Source organism: Procambarus clarkii, chromosome 23, assembly GCF_040958095.1.
Source record: "Procambarus clarkii isolate CNS0578487 chromosome 23, FALCON_Pclarkii_2.0, whole genome shotgun sequence".
In the NCBI taxonomy this organism is placed as follows: domain Eukaryota; kingdom Metazoa; phylum Arthropoda; class Malacostraca; order Decapoda; family Cambaridae; genus Procambarus; species Procambarus clarkii.
The window spans coordinates 4875682-4893181 of NC_091172.1; the positions used below are offsets into that span (position 1 = coordinate 4875682).

The 17500-nt window shown below is 39.7% G+C and overlaps 2 long non-coding RNA genes across 2 annotated transcripts in view; one reads left to right on the forward strand and one right to left on the reverse strand.

The window, feature by feature from the left end:
* Positions 1-5013, forward strand: part of LOC138367707 (uncharacterized) — an 8837-nt gene extending 3824 nt beyond the window's left edge. Inside the window, exons 2-3 of the long non-coding RNA XR_011229402.1 lie at positions 392-508; positions 4706-5013. This is a non-coding gene — a long non-coding RNA (uncharacterized lncRNA). The remainder of the gene's footprint in view (positions 1-391; positions 509-4705) is intronic.
* A 6655-nt stretch (positions 5014-11668) lies between these two features.
* Positions 11669-17500, reverse strand: part of LOC138367708 (uncharacterized) — a 23138-nt gene continuing 17306 nt past the window's right edge. The window contains exons 2-3 of the long non-coding RNA XR_011229403.1: positions 16355-16471; positions 11669-11970 (exon numbers count right to left, since the gene is read on the reverse strand). This is a non-coding gene — a long non-coding RNA (uncharacterized lncRNA). The remainder of the gene's footprint in view (positions 11971-16354; positions 16472-17500) is intronic.

Here is a 17500-nt window from a genome sequence, read left to right on the forward strand (position 1 = left end):
TATAAGGATATCAGGAAAAGTAAGGCACTCCAGAGATTTGTTGACTCCTTCCTTGTGTTGCCTAGCCCAGCCCAGCCTAGACAAGGCAGGCTGGGCATCCTAGCCTCACGCAGCTTAGCCCCCACCTACATGTAGCATCCCAGTCCATCCTAAGTGACCATTACCTTACTGGCTGTGTTTTCTCTTCAGCCCTGAATGTAATGTGGTGGAACATAAGCAGATACATATCAGGTCTTAGAGAATCTGTACTTCATACATTTCTTAATAATGTCTCACAAATATTTAAATAATTAAAAAAAAATTGTATAATAACTTCATATTATTCTTGCAATTTATTTTTGCATTTTTTTTATACAAAATTTACATTTTAAAAGATTACCTCTATTTTTAGATTGATGACTTGAAGACTACAGTGCCATCCACAGCAAATCATGGTCTTAAAATATCTCCTAGCAATGACGAGACCAATTTTCACAGAGATCAAATTTTTGCTAAGCAGTAGTCACAGGTAAATATATATTATAGATATAATATTATATATATAAAATTAACTACTTCATTGCTCAAAGCACCTTTAGACATTCTGAGAGTTGTACTATTTTATTAATTAATTAATTAGGCTATATTTTAATGTTTTGTAATGTTTTCATTACTTTTTTTGTTTTGAAATATAAATTGTTGAGTTTTGAAACATTTTGACATTAACTATACCTGAATATTTATAAACAAAAAAATACCAGAACTATGTCCTTGACAATTGCACTAAGAAGTCTTTGCCAAAATCAGGTGCTCAGTGCAGTAGTTAAAAACTTAAAAGTTGTACCACCTCTGGTGCAAGATTAGGGACCCATAGCCTCAGAGAAGAAAATAGAGAGTACTCAGAGAAGGCCTTGAATAATAGGCAGGCTGTTTGTGTGTTTCGACGGTAAGCTTGCTGACACCAAATGTAGTTACCTAAGTGTAGTTACAGGATTAGAGCTACGCTCGTGGTGTCCCGTCTACCCAGCACTCTTTGTCACATAATGCTTTGAAACTACTGACGGTCTTGGCCGCCACCACCTTCTCACTTAACTTGTTCCAACCGTGTACCACTCTGTATGCGAAAGGAAATTTTTTTATATTTCTTTGGCATCTTTGTTTAGTTAGTTTAAATCTATGACCTTTTGTTCTTGAAGTTCCAGGTCTCGGGAAATCTTCCCTATCGATTTTATCAATTCCTGTTACTATTTTGTACATAGTGATTTTATCACCTCTTTTTGTTGTCTTCTAGTTTTGGCATATATAATGCCTCTGACCTCTCCACATAGCTCTTGCCCTTTAGTTCTGGGAGCCACTTAGTAGCATGTCTTTGCACCTTTTCCAGTTTGTTGATGTGCTTCTTAAGATATGGGCACCACACAACTGCTGCATATTCTAGCCTTGGCCGAACAAAACTCGTGAACAATTTCTTTAGTATTTCGCTATCCATGTATTTGAACAAAATTCTGAAGTTAGAAAGCGTGGCATAGGCTCCTCACACAACGTTCTTTATGTGGGCCTCAAGTGATAGTTTTCTGTCTAGAATCAACCTTTTATCCCATACACCTCTTTCTTTTATCAGAATTATATAAAGATTTCTCACATAATTTGTAGGTTGTGTGGGATCTATGTTCTATTCCACATTCCATAACATGCCATTTATTCACATTAAATTTCATTTGCCAAGTGGTGCTCCATATATTTATTTTGTCCAGGTTTTCTTGAAGGGCATGACAATCATCTAAATTTCTTATCCATCCCATTATCTTAGCATCATCAGCAAACATGTTTATATAATTCTGTATTCCAACTGGTAGATCATTTATGTAGACAATGAACATTTCTGGTGCATGTACTGTGGTACTCCACTTGTGACACTTCTCCAGTCTGATTGCCTCTGATTACTGCCCTCATTTTTCTATCAGTCAGAAAATTTTTCATCCATGTTAGAAGCTTACCTGTCACCCATCCAAAATTTTCTAGTTTCCAGAACAACCTCTTATGTGGAACTCTGTCGAAAGCCTTTTTTATGTCTAGATAGATGCAGTCAACCCAACTACCTTTTTCCTTTAAAATCTCTGTGGCTCAGTCATAGAAACTGAGTAAATTCGATACACAGGATCTTCCAGATCGAAAACAATACTGTCTGTGTGATATATAATTTCTCTCCAGGTGTTCTACCCATTTAGTTTTTATTATTTTTTTTTTGTTTTCAATCCTTTCACTGTTACACTTGTCAATGATTCAGGTCTATAACTGAGAGGGGTGGGGTCTTCCCTGTTGCCACTTTTGTAGATTGGAACTATGTTAGCCTTTTTCCACATGTTTGCTATGACTCCTGTACACAGGGATGCCTGAAAGATCAGGTGAAGTGGAAGGCTGAGCTCAGATGCACATTCTCTCAGAACCCATGGTGAAACTCCATCTGGACCAACTGCTTTGTTCTTACTTAGCTACTTTAGCATATTTTCCACTTCATCTCTAGACACCTCTATACGCTCTATGATGTTCTCAGAAATTCTTATTGTGTCTGGTTCTCTTAAGATTTCATTTTGTATAAACACACTTTAGAACTTTTGGTTTAATGTTTCACACATTGCATTATCATTTTCTGTGAATCTGTTTCCTATTTTCAACCTCTGGATATTATCCTTTACCTGCAATTTGTTGTTTATGAATTTGTAGAATAGGCCCAGTTCTGTTTTACATTTATCCATTATCCCTTTTTAAAAATTTCTTTCTGCCTCTTCCCTTACTGCTGTATAGTTGTTTCTCGTCTCTTTGTATCGCTGGTATGATTGGGGGTTTGGCTTCTTTCTATTTTGATACCTGCTTGATGGGGTTCTGCTCTTCTACTCCCCAAGCCCGGCCCGAGGCCAGGCTCGACTTGTGAGAGTTTGGTCCACCAGGCTGTTGCTTGGAGCGGCCCGCAGGGCCACATACCCACAACATCCCGGCTGATCTGGAACTTCTCTTAGAAAACAGTCCAGTTTTCTCCTGAAGATGTCCACGGTTGTTCCGGCAGGAACAACCGTGCAACCGTGCTCTGAAGGGGAAAGTGAATACTGAGCAGTACTCGAGACGGGACAACATAAGTGACTTGAAGAGTACAACCATTGTGATGGGATCCCTGGATTTGAAAGTTCTCATAATCCATCCGATCATTTTTCTGGCTGACGCAATATTTGCTTGGTTATGCTCCCTAAACATTAGATCGTCGGACATCATTATTCCCAAATCCTTGACATGCTGTTTTTCTACTATGGGAAGATTCGATTGTGTTTTGTACCCTGTATTATGTTTCAGATCCTCATTTTTGCCATACCTGAAATTTATCACTGTTAAACATCATGTTATTTTCTGCTGCCCAATCGAAAACTTTGTTGACATCTGCTTGTAGTTTTTCAATGTCTTTCATTCCATTTTTGTGTCTTTTGGTCTGTGGCCCTCTCTCAATTTCTGTTGAACCAATCCTGTTTTCTGGCCCTGCATCTCTGTTTTGGTATGAATGTTTGTGTGCCTTCATTGTATATTTTGCAAAATTTGGCATACATTTAATTTACTTCCCTGTCTAGCAACAAGTCTGCCTAATTACTTATTAAAAAAAATTTGAAGTTCCCCATAGTGACCTCTCTCTCTTGAAATCAAGTTTATCAACTGTTTCAATGTCCCCATTTTCTGTGTGTGTGTGTTTGGAGGCTAAGCTTGCTGATACCATGTGTGTGTGTGTTTGGAGGCTAAGCTTGCTGATACCATGTGTGTGTGTGTGTGTTTGGAGGCTAAGCTTGCTGATACCATGTGTGTGTGTGTGTTTGGAGGCTAAGTTTGCTGATACCATGTGTGTGTGTGTGTGTTTGGAGGCTAAGCTTGCTGATACCATGTGTGTGTGTGTGTTTGGAGGCTAAGCTTGCTGATACCATTTGTGTGTGTGTGTGTTTGGAGGCTAAGCTTGCTGATACCATGTGTGTGTGTGTGTGTTTGGAGGCTAAGCTTGCTGATATCATGTGTGTGTGTGTGTGTGTGTTTGGAGGCTAAGCTTGCTGATACCATGTGTGTGTGTGTGTGTGTGTTTAGAGGCTAAGCTTGCTGATACCATGTGTGTGTGTGTATTTGGAGGCTAAGCTTGCTGATACCATTTGTGTGTGTGTGTTTAGAGGCTAAGCTTGCTGATACCATGTGTGTATTTGGAGGCTAAGCTTGCTGATACCATGTGTGTGTGTGTTTGGAGGCTAAGCTTGCTGATACCATGTGTGTGTGTGTGTGTTTGGAGGCTAAGCTTGCTGATACCATGTGTGTGTGTGTTTGGAGGCTAAGCTTGCTGATACCATGTGTGTGTGTGTGTTTGGAGGCTAAGTTTGCTAACACCGTGTGTGTACTCACCTGTTTAAATAATAATAGGGGTGTGTACCACCTCTGGTGCAATTGTAGGGACCCACAGCCTTGAAGAAAATAAAGAGTATTCAGAGAAGACCTTGTGGATTCTCACTGAACACTAATCTTTTCTTCTCCTACCACCCCTCTTATTTTGTTTTATGCTGTATTCTATTATATATCATATAAATACATAGCCAAATGGCAATATTTATTATGTCTATACAAAAAGAAGACATCCACTTTATTTTTTTCTCTCCTTTGTTTCTATGTGGATTTTGTTGTGACTAATGATTCTCCTCCTTCCCATCAACAGGTCTTCCTCACTGGGCTTGCTCGGCTTTTGTGTTACTGTGAGGGTGCCATCATCGTTTACCCTTCAAGACTGACTCATGCTGGCATTGCATTTGTGGACTTCCCTTCACAGTAAACAGTCCTTCGCCATATGGTGATTGTCCAGGGCAAGCAGGGTGTGACTGCCATCTTGGAGAAGCAGGGTCTTTTAATATGAAGAATCTTCCGTCTTCTCTACTTACGCCAGCTTGTGCCGGCCTTGCATTCTTGTTACTTCATGGCCCTTGGGCCTTTTTTATTTATTTTACATAATAAATTTTTTGATTAATACCCGTGTTTCACAAGAGATCCTTAACATTTTAAGCACCAATTGTATTGACTAATGTACGTCTTGTAACCTTTAAGACATAAATAGACAAGACATAGATAAATGAGTGAATAATACTGAGTGACTAGGTTAGGGCGAGGAACATAGTACAGTGTCTGGCTTTGGAAGAATGCCTACTGTTTTAGAAACCTTATTGCCATGATCATAATCGTATGGGTTAAAAAGCATTTGTTGTCACTCCTACACTGTGGCTTGTTGAGCTTGAAACCTTTGCTCCTTGTTCGTGTTACATCTGACCTTTTGAAGAAATTGTATGAATCAATATCCTCCAAATTGTTCAGTATTTTAAAGGTTTCGCTCTATTACTCTCTCATTTGCATATATCTAAGCATATAGATTAGATATAGATTTAGATTAGATTTTTTAGTCAGGTAAAGGTACATACATTGCAGATGAGTTACAAAGGGAAAGACAATGACTAGAGCTCACTAGCTCTATTGGAAGAGAAACGTCTGCAAGACAAGTGTGGGCAAAAATTAAGGTAGCTAAGGGGAGCAGAGCCCGGCCTGCGGCTCACAACGACCCCCAGGGTAAGGCTGAAGAACTAATACACAAGTGGAGTGATGCAGCATCATCCTCCTCCCTCCCTGCAGAAGTAAGCAGGGAACAGCTCCTCCGACATAATGACAGAAGGATTAGGATAACAAGAGCACAATCTAGTGATGACGAGTATGGGGAACCAATTACAGCCAAGGAAGTAAAGGGGGCTATGAAATGGGTAAAAGTACAGCACCTGGTGAAGATGGCGTCACCTATGACATACTCAATGCACTGTGTGAAGTGTCTGGCAATCCACTACTCCACCTGTTTAACAAGTCATTCCTATGTGGAGTGTTGCCCACACAATGGAAACATGCAATAATGGTCCCAATACCGAAACCCAATGACCCTGGCAATTATAGACCTATCAGTCTCATGTAATGCACTTGGAAGATGCTTGAAAGGATCATCCTAAACCGACTATTGCACAAAATAGGCAGGTTAGGGGAGGGGTCAATGGATTTGTTAAAGGACGGAGGACAGCAAACTATAGTTAATTACCTTGCTAATGATACAGCTAAGTACTCCCAATAAACTCGCACCTCGGGGCAAAATTTTAAAATTTAAAATACAATACCTAAAGCCACTAATACGCATAGCGTTTCGGGCAAGTATATACGAAGTAAAACCCAAACAAAGAACTGACTCCGTAGGACCCATAAAAGATGAGACTAACAATTTTAAGTTGTATCATAAAAGGGCGGCAAACACTCAATGAATACCTAACATCAGTGTTCACACTAGAAAGCTTGAATGACATCCCATCACCAACACAAATGTTTGTCGGAGGTAAGGAGAATGAATTAAGAGAAATACCAATTACACGCGACACAATCAGGAAGAGCATTGACAAACTAAAAGACTCAGAAGCCCAAAGTGTAAATGGATTTAAGTCCCAAGTCGTAAAGGAACTGGCAAATTAATTGGGTGGTTGTAGGTAGGAGCTGCCTCGTATGGGCCGGTGGGCCTTCTGCAGTTGCCTTTGTTCTTGTGTTCTTATGTTGAGTAGCAACATTTGCAAATTTGCAGATGATACAAAAATAGGTAGGGAAATTAACACGGAAGAAGACTCACTATCACTTCAAGTTGATCATGGATGTTCATGGATGAAAGTAGATTGATAATATTATCTTGGAACGTTAATGGATTAAAAACTAGAGCGGTGGATGTACACTATTATACTCTTAGAGAGAATATTAACATAGCAGCACTCCAGGAAACTGGGGATAGGGATGGTAACAATCTGAACATGAAGATGAACATGTTGAACATAAAGATGTTCAACTGCTGGGCGAGCCCTCTCCTACTCATCTGAGGGGAGGGAGATTAGATTATGCTTGTTTGATAAATGCTGAGGGCATAGAGGAGAATTGTCTTACTGTGGATGAAATGCTAAGAGATTTTGCATTACAAATACAGCTTAAACTAGATAAAAAGCATGCCTGCCTTCAGAGGAAAAGCTTAAAGTTTAATAAGGGAGAATTACGGGGTCTTGTTGGTCATATTAAGTCTTGGTATGATACTTATAAGCCAGTTTCGGCAGAAGCATTTTATTAAGATTTAATTAAGGAGGTAGATGTATTTAATGCAACATTGAACCGGAAAACATCTGGTATAGAAAAGCATCCCCCCATAAAAGTGTGCGGAGAAGAGAAAGGAAATTTGGAGCAAGTATTGGCAGGAGTTTGCAGAGAAATTTAGGAGTAACAAACTTGAAGGAAATCTGGCAAGACAAATGAAATAAGGGGTAAAAAGCATAATTTTGTTGCACATCCTGACCAGTAAGGAATTGCAAAAGGTCTCGTAAATAAATGGGCGGAAGCTGCCAAACTTAGTTCATTTAATTACCCGCTGTAACGAGAGAGTCGTTTGATTCTTGGAAAGATCTAAGAAAGGATTTTATACTTACAGCAGGTAACAGTGGTGATGTCACTTGCACAGGTATTACCAGAGAAGAACTAATAACGGCGATTAAAGTTGGGAAATCTACCGCCCCCTGGGGAGGATGGAGTAACTTATGAAATACTTAATGAACTTGCCATTATGACGAAAAGCCCGCTGTTAGACCTCTTTAATATTAGTTATAAAGAGGGCAGAATTCCCAGTAAATGAAAAAAACTATGATCATCCTTATCCCTAAAGCCAATGGAGAGTACAGACCTGTGTCTTTAACCTCGTGTTTTTGTAAAATGATGGAGAGGATCATTTTAAATGAACTTTTGTATATAATAGGTGATCAGCTGTCTAGTAATATGTTCGAGTTCCTCAGAGGAAAAAGTACCTCTGACTGTATTATTAAATGTCTAGCTAATGGTAATGATTATTATAGAATTTTTATTGATTTATAAGGAGCTTTTGATAAAGCCAACAAAGAGGTTATTTTATATGAATTAGCTAGTCTTGGTGTTGAAGGGAGATTATTGCGCTGGATAGGGGATTATCTTCAGGAAAGGAAGGCTCAGGTGTGGTATCAAGGTTGTATGGTTCAAGGTATCAAGGTCAAGAACTCTGCACACCTCAGGGAGGAGTGTTGAGTCTCACCCTGTTTTATGTACTAATGAATAAGATAGCATCTGAGAAATACTCAAATTGGGTAACTCCAATCATATATGCTGATGATATTTTGTTTCAGGGCAAAGATATTTCAAAGATTCAAACAGTGTTGGACAATTTCGGAAACCAGTGTCACCACATGGGACTAGTGGTTAATGAAGACAAAACTAAAGTTTGAATGTAGAAGTCGGAGGCCCATTATATTGGAAATAAACGGTAAAAATATAGAGAGTTAATATATATAAATATTTAGGCATATATGTTGGATATACCTATGAGAGATTGGAAACTGAGATGAACAGACTGTTGAGTCAATGTCGGAAGAGATTACAACCTCTGAAGGCCTTGGCATGCTGTGGAAAGGAGTGGGAGTCCAAGTGCTACGAATGATGTACTTGAGTACTGTAAGATTTCTTATTGATTATGCTGCACCTGTCATTTGTTGTTTTGGTAAAGGTAGGATGGGCAAGTTGGAGAAGATACAAAATGAAGCCGTTGGGGGTCGTTGTGAGCCGCTGCTACCTTAATTTTTGCCCACACTTGTCTTGCAGACGTTTCTCTTCCAATAGAGCTAGTGAACTCTAGTCAATGTCTTTCCCTTTGTAACTCATCTGCAATGTATGTACCTTTACCTGAATAAAAAATCTAATCTAAATCTATATCTAATCTATATGCTTAGATATATGCAAATGAGAGAGTAATAGAGCGAAACCTTTAAAATACTGAACAATTTGGAGGATATTGATTCATACAATTTCTTCAAAAGGTCAGATGTAACACGAACAAGGAGCAAAGGTTTCAAGCTCAACAAGCCACAGTGTAAGAGTGACAACAAATGCTTTTTAACCCATACGATTATGATCATGGCAATAAGGTTTCTAAAACAGTAGGGGACCCACATGGTGGTGCAGATACGTGGCGAGCTAAACTCTTGGAAGTGGCAGCAAGGAATTTTCTGAGCCAGCATGTCAAGGAACCCACAAGAATGAGAGGCAATGATGAACCAGCTAGACTCGACTTAATATTCACCCTAAATGAGTCAGAAATAAGGGAAGTCAAAGTTGAAGCCCCCATAGGAATGAGTGACCACAGTGTACTGACCTTTGAGTACTTGGTGGAGGTAGGGATAACCTATCCAAGGATGGGAGTGGAGGGGAAAAGACTGAATTACCGAAGAGGAAAATATGACGAGATGAGGAACTTCCTAATGGGAATACCATGGGAAACAGAACTTAGAGACAAGAATGTGCAGGTCATGATGGATATTGTCACCCAAAAGTGCCAGGAAGCTGCAGACAGGTTTATCCCCGTCCAAAAGGAGAAAAACGAAAAACAACAGAAAAACCCATGGTTCAACCAGGAATGTAAGGTAGCGAAACAACTGAGTAAAAGAACATGGAGAAACTACAGAAATAACAGAACACCAGAGAGCAGGGAGAGGTACCAGAGGGCCAGAAATGAGTACATCAGAGTGAGGAGGGAAGCAGAGAGACAGTTTGAAAATGACATCGCGAGTAAAGCCAAGACCCAACCAAAGCTGCTCCACAGCCATATCAGGAGGAAAACAGCAGTGAAGGAACAAGTGATGAAGCTGCGGAAAGGGGAGAACAGATACACAGAGAATGACAAGGAGGTGTGTGAAGAACTCAACAAGAGATTCCAGGAGGTCTTCACAATAGAACAAGGAGAAGCCCCTGCACTAAATGAGGAGGCGGCAACCTTGGAAACCTTGGAGGAATTTGACCTCACCAATGATGAGGTCAAAAGGTGTCTGCTGGAGCTAGATGTGACAAAGGCTGTTGGGCCTGATAGAATCTCACCATGGATACTAAAGGAAGGTGCAGAAGCACTAAGTGTGCCACTCTCTATGGTGTATAACAGGTCACTGGAAACAGGAGACTTACCAGAAAGTTGGAAGACAGCTAACGTGGTCCCAATATACAAAAAGGGTGACAGGCAAGAGGCACTGAATTACAGGCCAGTTTCCTTAACTTGTATACCATGCAAGGTGCTGGAGAAGATCGTGAGGAAAAGGCTCGTAGAGCATCTGGAGGGAAATAACTTTGTAACGCACCACCAACATGGGTTCAGAGATGGTAAATCGTGCCTCACAGGGTTAATAGAATTTTATGACCAGGCAACGAAAATTAGGCAGGAAAGAGAAGGGTGGGCCGACTGCATTTTCCTGGATTGCCAAAAAGCCTTCGACACAGTACCCCATAAAAGGCTGTTAAAAAAGTTGGAGCAACAGGCAGGAGTAAAAGGGAAGGTGCTCCAGTGGATTAGGGAGTACTTAAGCAACAGGAAACAGCGAGTAACGGTGAGGGGGAAGACATCAGAGTGGCGAGATGTCACCAGCGGAGTCCCACAGGGCTCAGTACTTGGACCCATCCTGTTTCTAATATATGTGAACGATCTTCCAGAGGGTATAGACTCATTCCTCTCGATGTTTGCTGATGATGCAAAAATTATGAGAAGAATCAAGACGGATGAAGATAGACAGAGACTACAGGATGACCTGGATAAACTGGAGGAATGGTCTAGAAAATGGCTGCTGAAGTTCAACTCTGGAAAGTGTAAGGTGATGAAATTAGGCGAAGGGAGCAGGAGGCTGAACACAAGGTATCATCTGGGAGGGGAAATCCTGCAAGAATCAAATAGAGAGAAGGATCTGGGGGTTGATATCACACCGAACCTGTCCCCAGAGGCCCACATCAAAAGAATATCATCAGCGGCATATGCTAGACTGGCCAACATAAGAACTGCCTTCAGAAACTTGTGTAAGGAATCTTTCAGAACCCTGTATACCACTTATGTAAGACCAATCCTGGAGTATGCAGCTCCAGCCTGGAGTCCATACCTAGTTAAACACAAGACAAAGTTAGAGAAGATTCAGCGGTATGCCACCAGGCTCGTCCCGGAACTGAGAGGATTGAGCTACGAGGAAAGGCTAAAGGAGCTGAACCTCACATCCCTGGAAAACAGAAGAGTAAGGGGAGACATGATAACCACCTACAAAATTCTCAGGGGAATTGACAGGGTGGACAAAGACAAACTCTTCAGCACGGGTGGGACACGAACAAGGGGACACAGGTGGAAACTTAGTACCCAGATGAGCCACAGAGACGTTAGAAAGAATTTTTTCAGTGTCAGAGTAGTTAATAAATGGAATGCACTAGGAAGTGATGTGCTGGAGGCTGACTTCATACACAGTTTCAAATGTAGGTATGATAGAGCCCAGTAGGCTCAGGAATCTGTACACCAGTTGATTGACAGTTGAGAGGCGGGACCAAAGAGCCAAAGCTCAACCACCGCAAGCACAATTAGGCGAGTACAATTAGGTGAGTACTGTACTATGTTCCTCGCCCTAACCTAGTCACTCAGTATTATTCACTCATTTATCTATGTCTTGTCTATTTATGTCTTAAAGGTTACAAGACGTACATTAGTCAATACAATTGGTGCTTAAAATGTTAAGGATCTCTTGTGAAACACGGGTATTAATCAAAAAATTTATTATGTAAAATAAATAAAAAAGGCCCAAGGGCCATGAAGTAACAAGAATGCAAGACCGGCACAAGCTGGCGTAAGTAGAGAAGACGGAAGATTCTTCATATTAAAAGACCCTGCTTCTCCAAGATGGCAGTCACACCCTGCTTGCAATGGACAATCACCATATGGAGAAGGACTGTTTACTGTGAAGGGAAGTCCACAAATGCAATGCCAGCATGAGTCAGTCTTGAAGGGTTAACGATGATGGCACCCTCACAGTAACACAAAAGCCAAGCAAGCCCAGTGAGGAAGACCTGTTGATGGGAAGGAGGAGAATCATTAGTCACAACAAAATCCACATAGAAACAAAGGAGAGAAAAAAAATAAAGTGGATGTCTTCTTTTTGTATAGACATAATAAATATTGCCATTTGGCTATGTATTTATATGATATATAATAGAATACAGCATAAAACAAAATAAGAGGGGTGATAGGAGAAGAAAAGATTAGTGTTCAGTGAGAATCCACAAGGTCTTCTCTGAATACTCTATTTTCTTCAAGGCTGTGGGTCCCTACAATTGCACCAGAGGTGGTACACACCCCTATTATAATTTAAACAGGTGAGTACACACACGGTGTTAGCAAACTTAGCCTCCAAACACACACACACACATGGTATCAGCAAACTTAGCCTCCAAACACACACACACACATGGTATCAGCAAGCTTAGCCTCCAAACACACACACACATGGTATCAGCAAGCTTAGCCTCCAAATACACACATGGTATCAGCAAGCTTAGCCTCTAAACACACACACACACACACAAACGGTATCAGCAAGCTTAGCCTCCAAACACACACACACACATGGTATCAGCAAGCTTAGCCTCCAAACACACACACACACATGGTATCAGCAAGCTTAGCCTCCAAACACACACACACACATGGTATCAGCAAGCTTAGCCTCCAAACACACACACACACATGGTATCAGCAAGCTTAGCCTCCAAACACACACACACACACACACACACACACACACACACACACATGGTATCAGCAAGCTTAGCCTCCAAACACACACACACACACACATGGTATCAGCAAACGTAGCCTCCAAACACACACATACACACATGGTATCAGCAAGCTTAGCCTCCAAACACACACACACAGAAAATGGGGACATTGAAACAGTTGATAAACTTGATTTCAAGAGAGAGAGGTCACTATGGGGAACTTCAAATTTTTTTTAATAAGTAATTAGGCAGACTTGTTGCTAGACAGGGAAGTAAATTAAATGTATGCCAAATTTTGCAAAATATACAATGAAGGCACACAAACATTCATACCAAAACAGAGATGCAGGGCCAGAAAACAGGATTGGTTCAACAGAAATTGAGAGAGGGCCACAGACCAAAAGACACAAAAATGGAATGAAAGACATTGAAAAACTACAAGCAGATGTCAACAAAGTTTTCGATTGGGCAGCAGAAAATAACATGATGTTTAACAGTGATAAATTTCAGGTATGGCAAAAATGAGGATCTGAAACATAATACAGGGTACAAAACACAATCGAATCTTCCCATAGTAGAAAAACAGCATGTCAAGGATTTGGGAATAATGATGTCCGACGATCTAATGTTTAGGGAGCTAATGTTTATAATGTTTAGGGACCAAGCAAATATTGCGTCAGCCAGAAAAATGATCGGATGGATTACGAGAACTTTCAAATCCAGGGATCCCATCACAATGGTTGTACTCTTCAAGTCACTTATGTTGTCCCGTCTCGAGTACTGCTCAGTATTCACTTCCCCCTTCAGAGCAGGAGAGATTGCTGAAATAGAGGGAATACAGAGAACATATACGGCACGCATAGACGAGATAAAACACCTAAATTATTGGGATCGTCTCAAAGCTCTCCAAATGTACTCTCTAGAAAGGAGACGAGAGAGATAAGAAATAATATACACATGGAAGATACTGGAGGGCCAGGTCCCAAATCTACACAGTAAAATAACAACGTACTGGAGTGAACGATATGGAAAAAAATGCAAGATTGAACCAGTGAAGAGCAGAGGTGCCACAGGCACAATCAGAGAGCACTGTATAAACATCAGAGGTCCGCGGTTGTTCAACGTCCTCCCAGCGACTATAAGAAATATTGCCGGAACAACCGTGGACATCTTCAGGAGAAAACTGGACTGTTTTCTAAGAGAAGTTCCGGATCAGCCGGGCTGTGGTGGGTATGTGGCCCTGCGGGCCGCTCCAAGCAACAGCCTGGTGGACCAAACTCTCACAAGTCGAGCCTGGCCTCGGGCCGGGCTTGGGGAGTAGAAGAGCAGAACCCCATCAAGCAGGTATCAACATAGAAAGAAGCCAAACCCCCAATCATACCAGCGATACAAAGATGCGAGAAACAACTATACAGCAGTAAGGGAAGAGGCAGAAAGAAATTTTTAAAAAGGGATAATGGATAAATGTAAAACAGAACTGGGCCTATTCTACAAATTCATAAACAACAAATTGCAGGTAAAGGATAATATCCAGAGGTTGAAAATAGGAAACAGATTCACAGAAAAGGATAATGCAATGTGTGAAACATTAAACCAAAAGTTCCAAAGTGTGTTTATACAAAATGAAATCTTAAGAGAACCAGACACAATAAGAATTTCTGAGAACATCATAGAGCGTATAGAGGTGTCTAGAGATGAAGTGGAAAATATGCTAAAGGAGCTAAGTAAGAACAAAGCAGTTGGTCCAGATGGAGTTTCACCATGGGTTCTGAGAGAATGTGCACCTGAGCTCAGCCTTTCACTTCACCTGATCTTTCAGGCATCCCTGTGTATAGGAGTCATAGCAAACATGTGGAAAAAGGCTAACATAGTTCCAATCAACAAAAGTGGCAACAGGGAAGACCCCACCCCTCTCAGTTATAGACCTGAATCATTGACAAGTGTAACAGTGAAAAGATTGAAAAAAAAATAATAAAAACTAAATGGGTAGAACACCTGGAGAGAAATTATATAATATCACACAGACAGTATTGTTTTCGATCTGGAAGATCCTGTGTATCGAATCTACTCAGTTTCTATGATTGAGCCACAGAGATTTTAAAGGAAAAAGGTAGTTGGGTCGACTGCATCTATCTAGACATAAAAAAGGCTTTCGACAGAGTTCCACATAAGAGGTTGTTCTGGAAACTAGAAAATTTTGGATGGGTGACAGGTAAGCTTCTAACATGGATGAAAAATTTTCTGACTGATAGAAAAATGAGGGCAGTAATCAGAGGCAATCAGACTGGAGAAGTGTCACAAGTGGAGTACCACAGTACATGCACCAGAAATGTTCATTGTCTACATAAATGATCTACCAGTTGGAATACAGAATTATATAAACATGTTTGCTGATGATGCTAAGATAATGGGATGGATAAGAAATTTAGATGATTGTCATGCCCTTCAAGAAAACCTGGACAAAATAAATATATGGAGCACCACTTGGCAAATGAAATTTAATGTGAATAAATGCCATGTTATGGAATGTGGAATAGAACATAGATCCCACACAACCTACAAATTATGTGAGAAATCTTTATATAATTCTGATAAAAGAAAGAGGTCTAGGGTTGATTCTAGATAGAAAACTATCACTTGAGGCCCACATAAAGAACGTTGTGTGAGGAGCCTATGCCACGCTTTCTAACTTCAGAATTTCGTTTAAATACATGGATGGCGAAATACTAAAGAAATTGTTCACGAGTTTTTTTCGGCCAAGGCTAGAATATGCAGCAGTTGTGTGGTGCCCATATCTTAAGAAGCACATCAACAAACTGGAAAAGGTGCAAAGACATGCTACTAAGTGGCTCCCAGAACTAAAGGGCAAGAGCTATGTGGAGAGGTCAGAGGCATTATATATGCCAAAACTAGAAGACAACAAAAAGAGGTGATAAAATCACTATGTACAAAATAGTAACAGGAATTGATAAAATCGATAGGAAAGATTTCCCGAGACCTGGAACTTCAAGAACAAAAGGTCATAGATTTAAACTAACTAAACAAAGATGCCAAAGAAATATAAAAAAATTTCCTTTCGCATACAGAGTGGTACACGGTTGGAACAAGTTAAGTGAGAAGGTGGTGGCGGCCAAGACCGTCAGTAGTTTCAAAGCATTATGTAACAAAGAGTGCTGGGTAGACGGGACACCACGAGCGTAGCTCTAATCCTGTAACTACACTTAGGTAACTACATTTGGTGTCAGCAAGCTTACCGTCGAAACACACACAAACAGCCTGCCTATTATTCAAGGCCTTCTCTGAGTACTCTCTATTTTCTTCTCTGAGGCTATGGGTCCCTAATCTTGCACCAGAGGTGGTACAACTTTTAAGTTTTTAACTACTGCACTGAGCACCTGATTTTGGCAAAGACTTCTTAGTGCAATTGTCAAGGACATAGTTCTGGTATTTTTTTGTTTATAAATATTCAGGTATAGTTAATGTCAAAATGTTTCAAAACTCAACAATTTATATTTCAAAACAAAAAAAGTAATGAAAACATTACAAAACATTAAAATATAGCCTAATTAATTTTTTAATAAAATAGTACAACTCTCAGAATGTCTAAAGGTGCTTTGAGCAATGAAGTAGTTAATTTTATATATATAATATTATATCTATAATATATATTTACCTGTGACTACTGCTTAGCAAAAATTTGATCTCTGTGAAAATTGGTCTCGTCATTGCTAGGAGATATTTTAAGACCATGATTTGCTGTGGATGGCACTGTAGTCTTCAAGTCATCAATCTAAAAATAGAGGTAATCTTTTAAAATGTAAATTTTGTATAAAAAAAAATGCAAAAATAAATTGCAAGAATAATATGAAGTTATTATACAATTTTTTTTAATTATTTAAATATTTGTGAGACATTATTAAGAAATGTATGAAGTACAGATTCTCTAAGACCTGATATGTATCTGCTTATGTTCCACCACATTACATTCAGGGCTGAAGAGAAAACACAGCCAGTAAGGTAATGATCACTTAGGATGGACTGGGATGCTACATGTAGGTGGGGGCTAAGCTGCGTGAGGCTAGGATGCCCAGCCTGCCTTGTCTAGGCTGGGCTGGGCTAGGCAACACAAGGAAGGAGTCAACAAATCTCTGGAGTGCCTTACTTTTCCTGATATCCTTATAAAAGCAAGAATGATGCCATTTTATAAAGGAGGCGAGACAGCAGACATAAACAATTAAAGAAAAATATCAAATCTACTTATACTTTCAAAAATATTTGATTTTTTGTTTTTACAAACATCTCTTCCTACTTTGTAAAATTCAACATGAATACAAACACACACACACATCCCTAGGAAGCAGCCCATAGCAGCTGTCTAACTCCCAGGTACTTATTTACTGTTAGGTGAACCAGATATAGAGAATAAACACAATACAATACAATACAATTTTATACAATACAATTTTATTTAGGTAAGGTACATACATACAATAAATATTTACAAGGATTGTTTGACTTATAGGTATAGCTAGTACATACAATGCCTAAAGCCACTATTACGCAAAGCGTTTCGGGCATAAAATGCTATCTTTATAAGAACTATCTTGTAAAGCCACTAGTACACGCAGCATTTCAGGCAGGATATATAAAATATTATATATATATATATATATATATATATATATATATATATATATATATATATATATATATATATATATATATATATATATATATGTCGTACCTAGTAGCCAGAACGCACTTCTCAGCCTACTATGCAAGGCCCAATTTGCCTAATAAGCCAAGTTTTCATGAATTA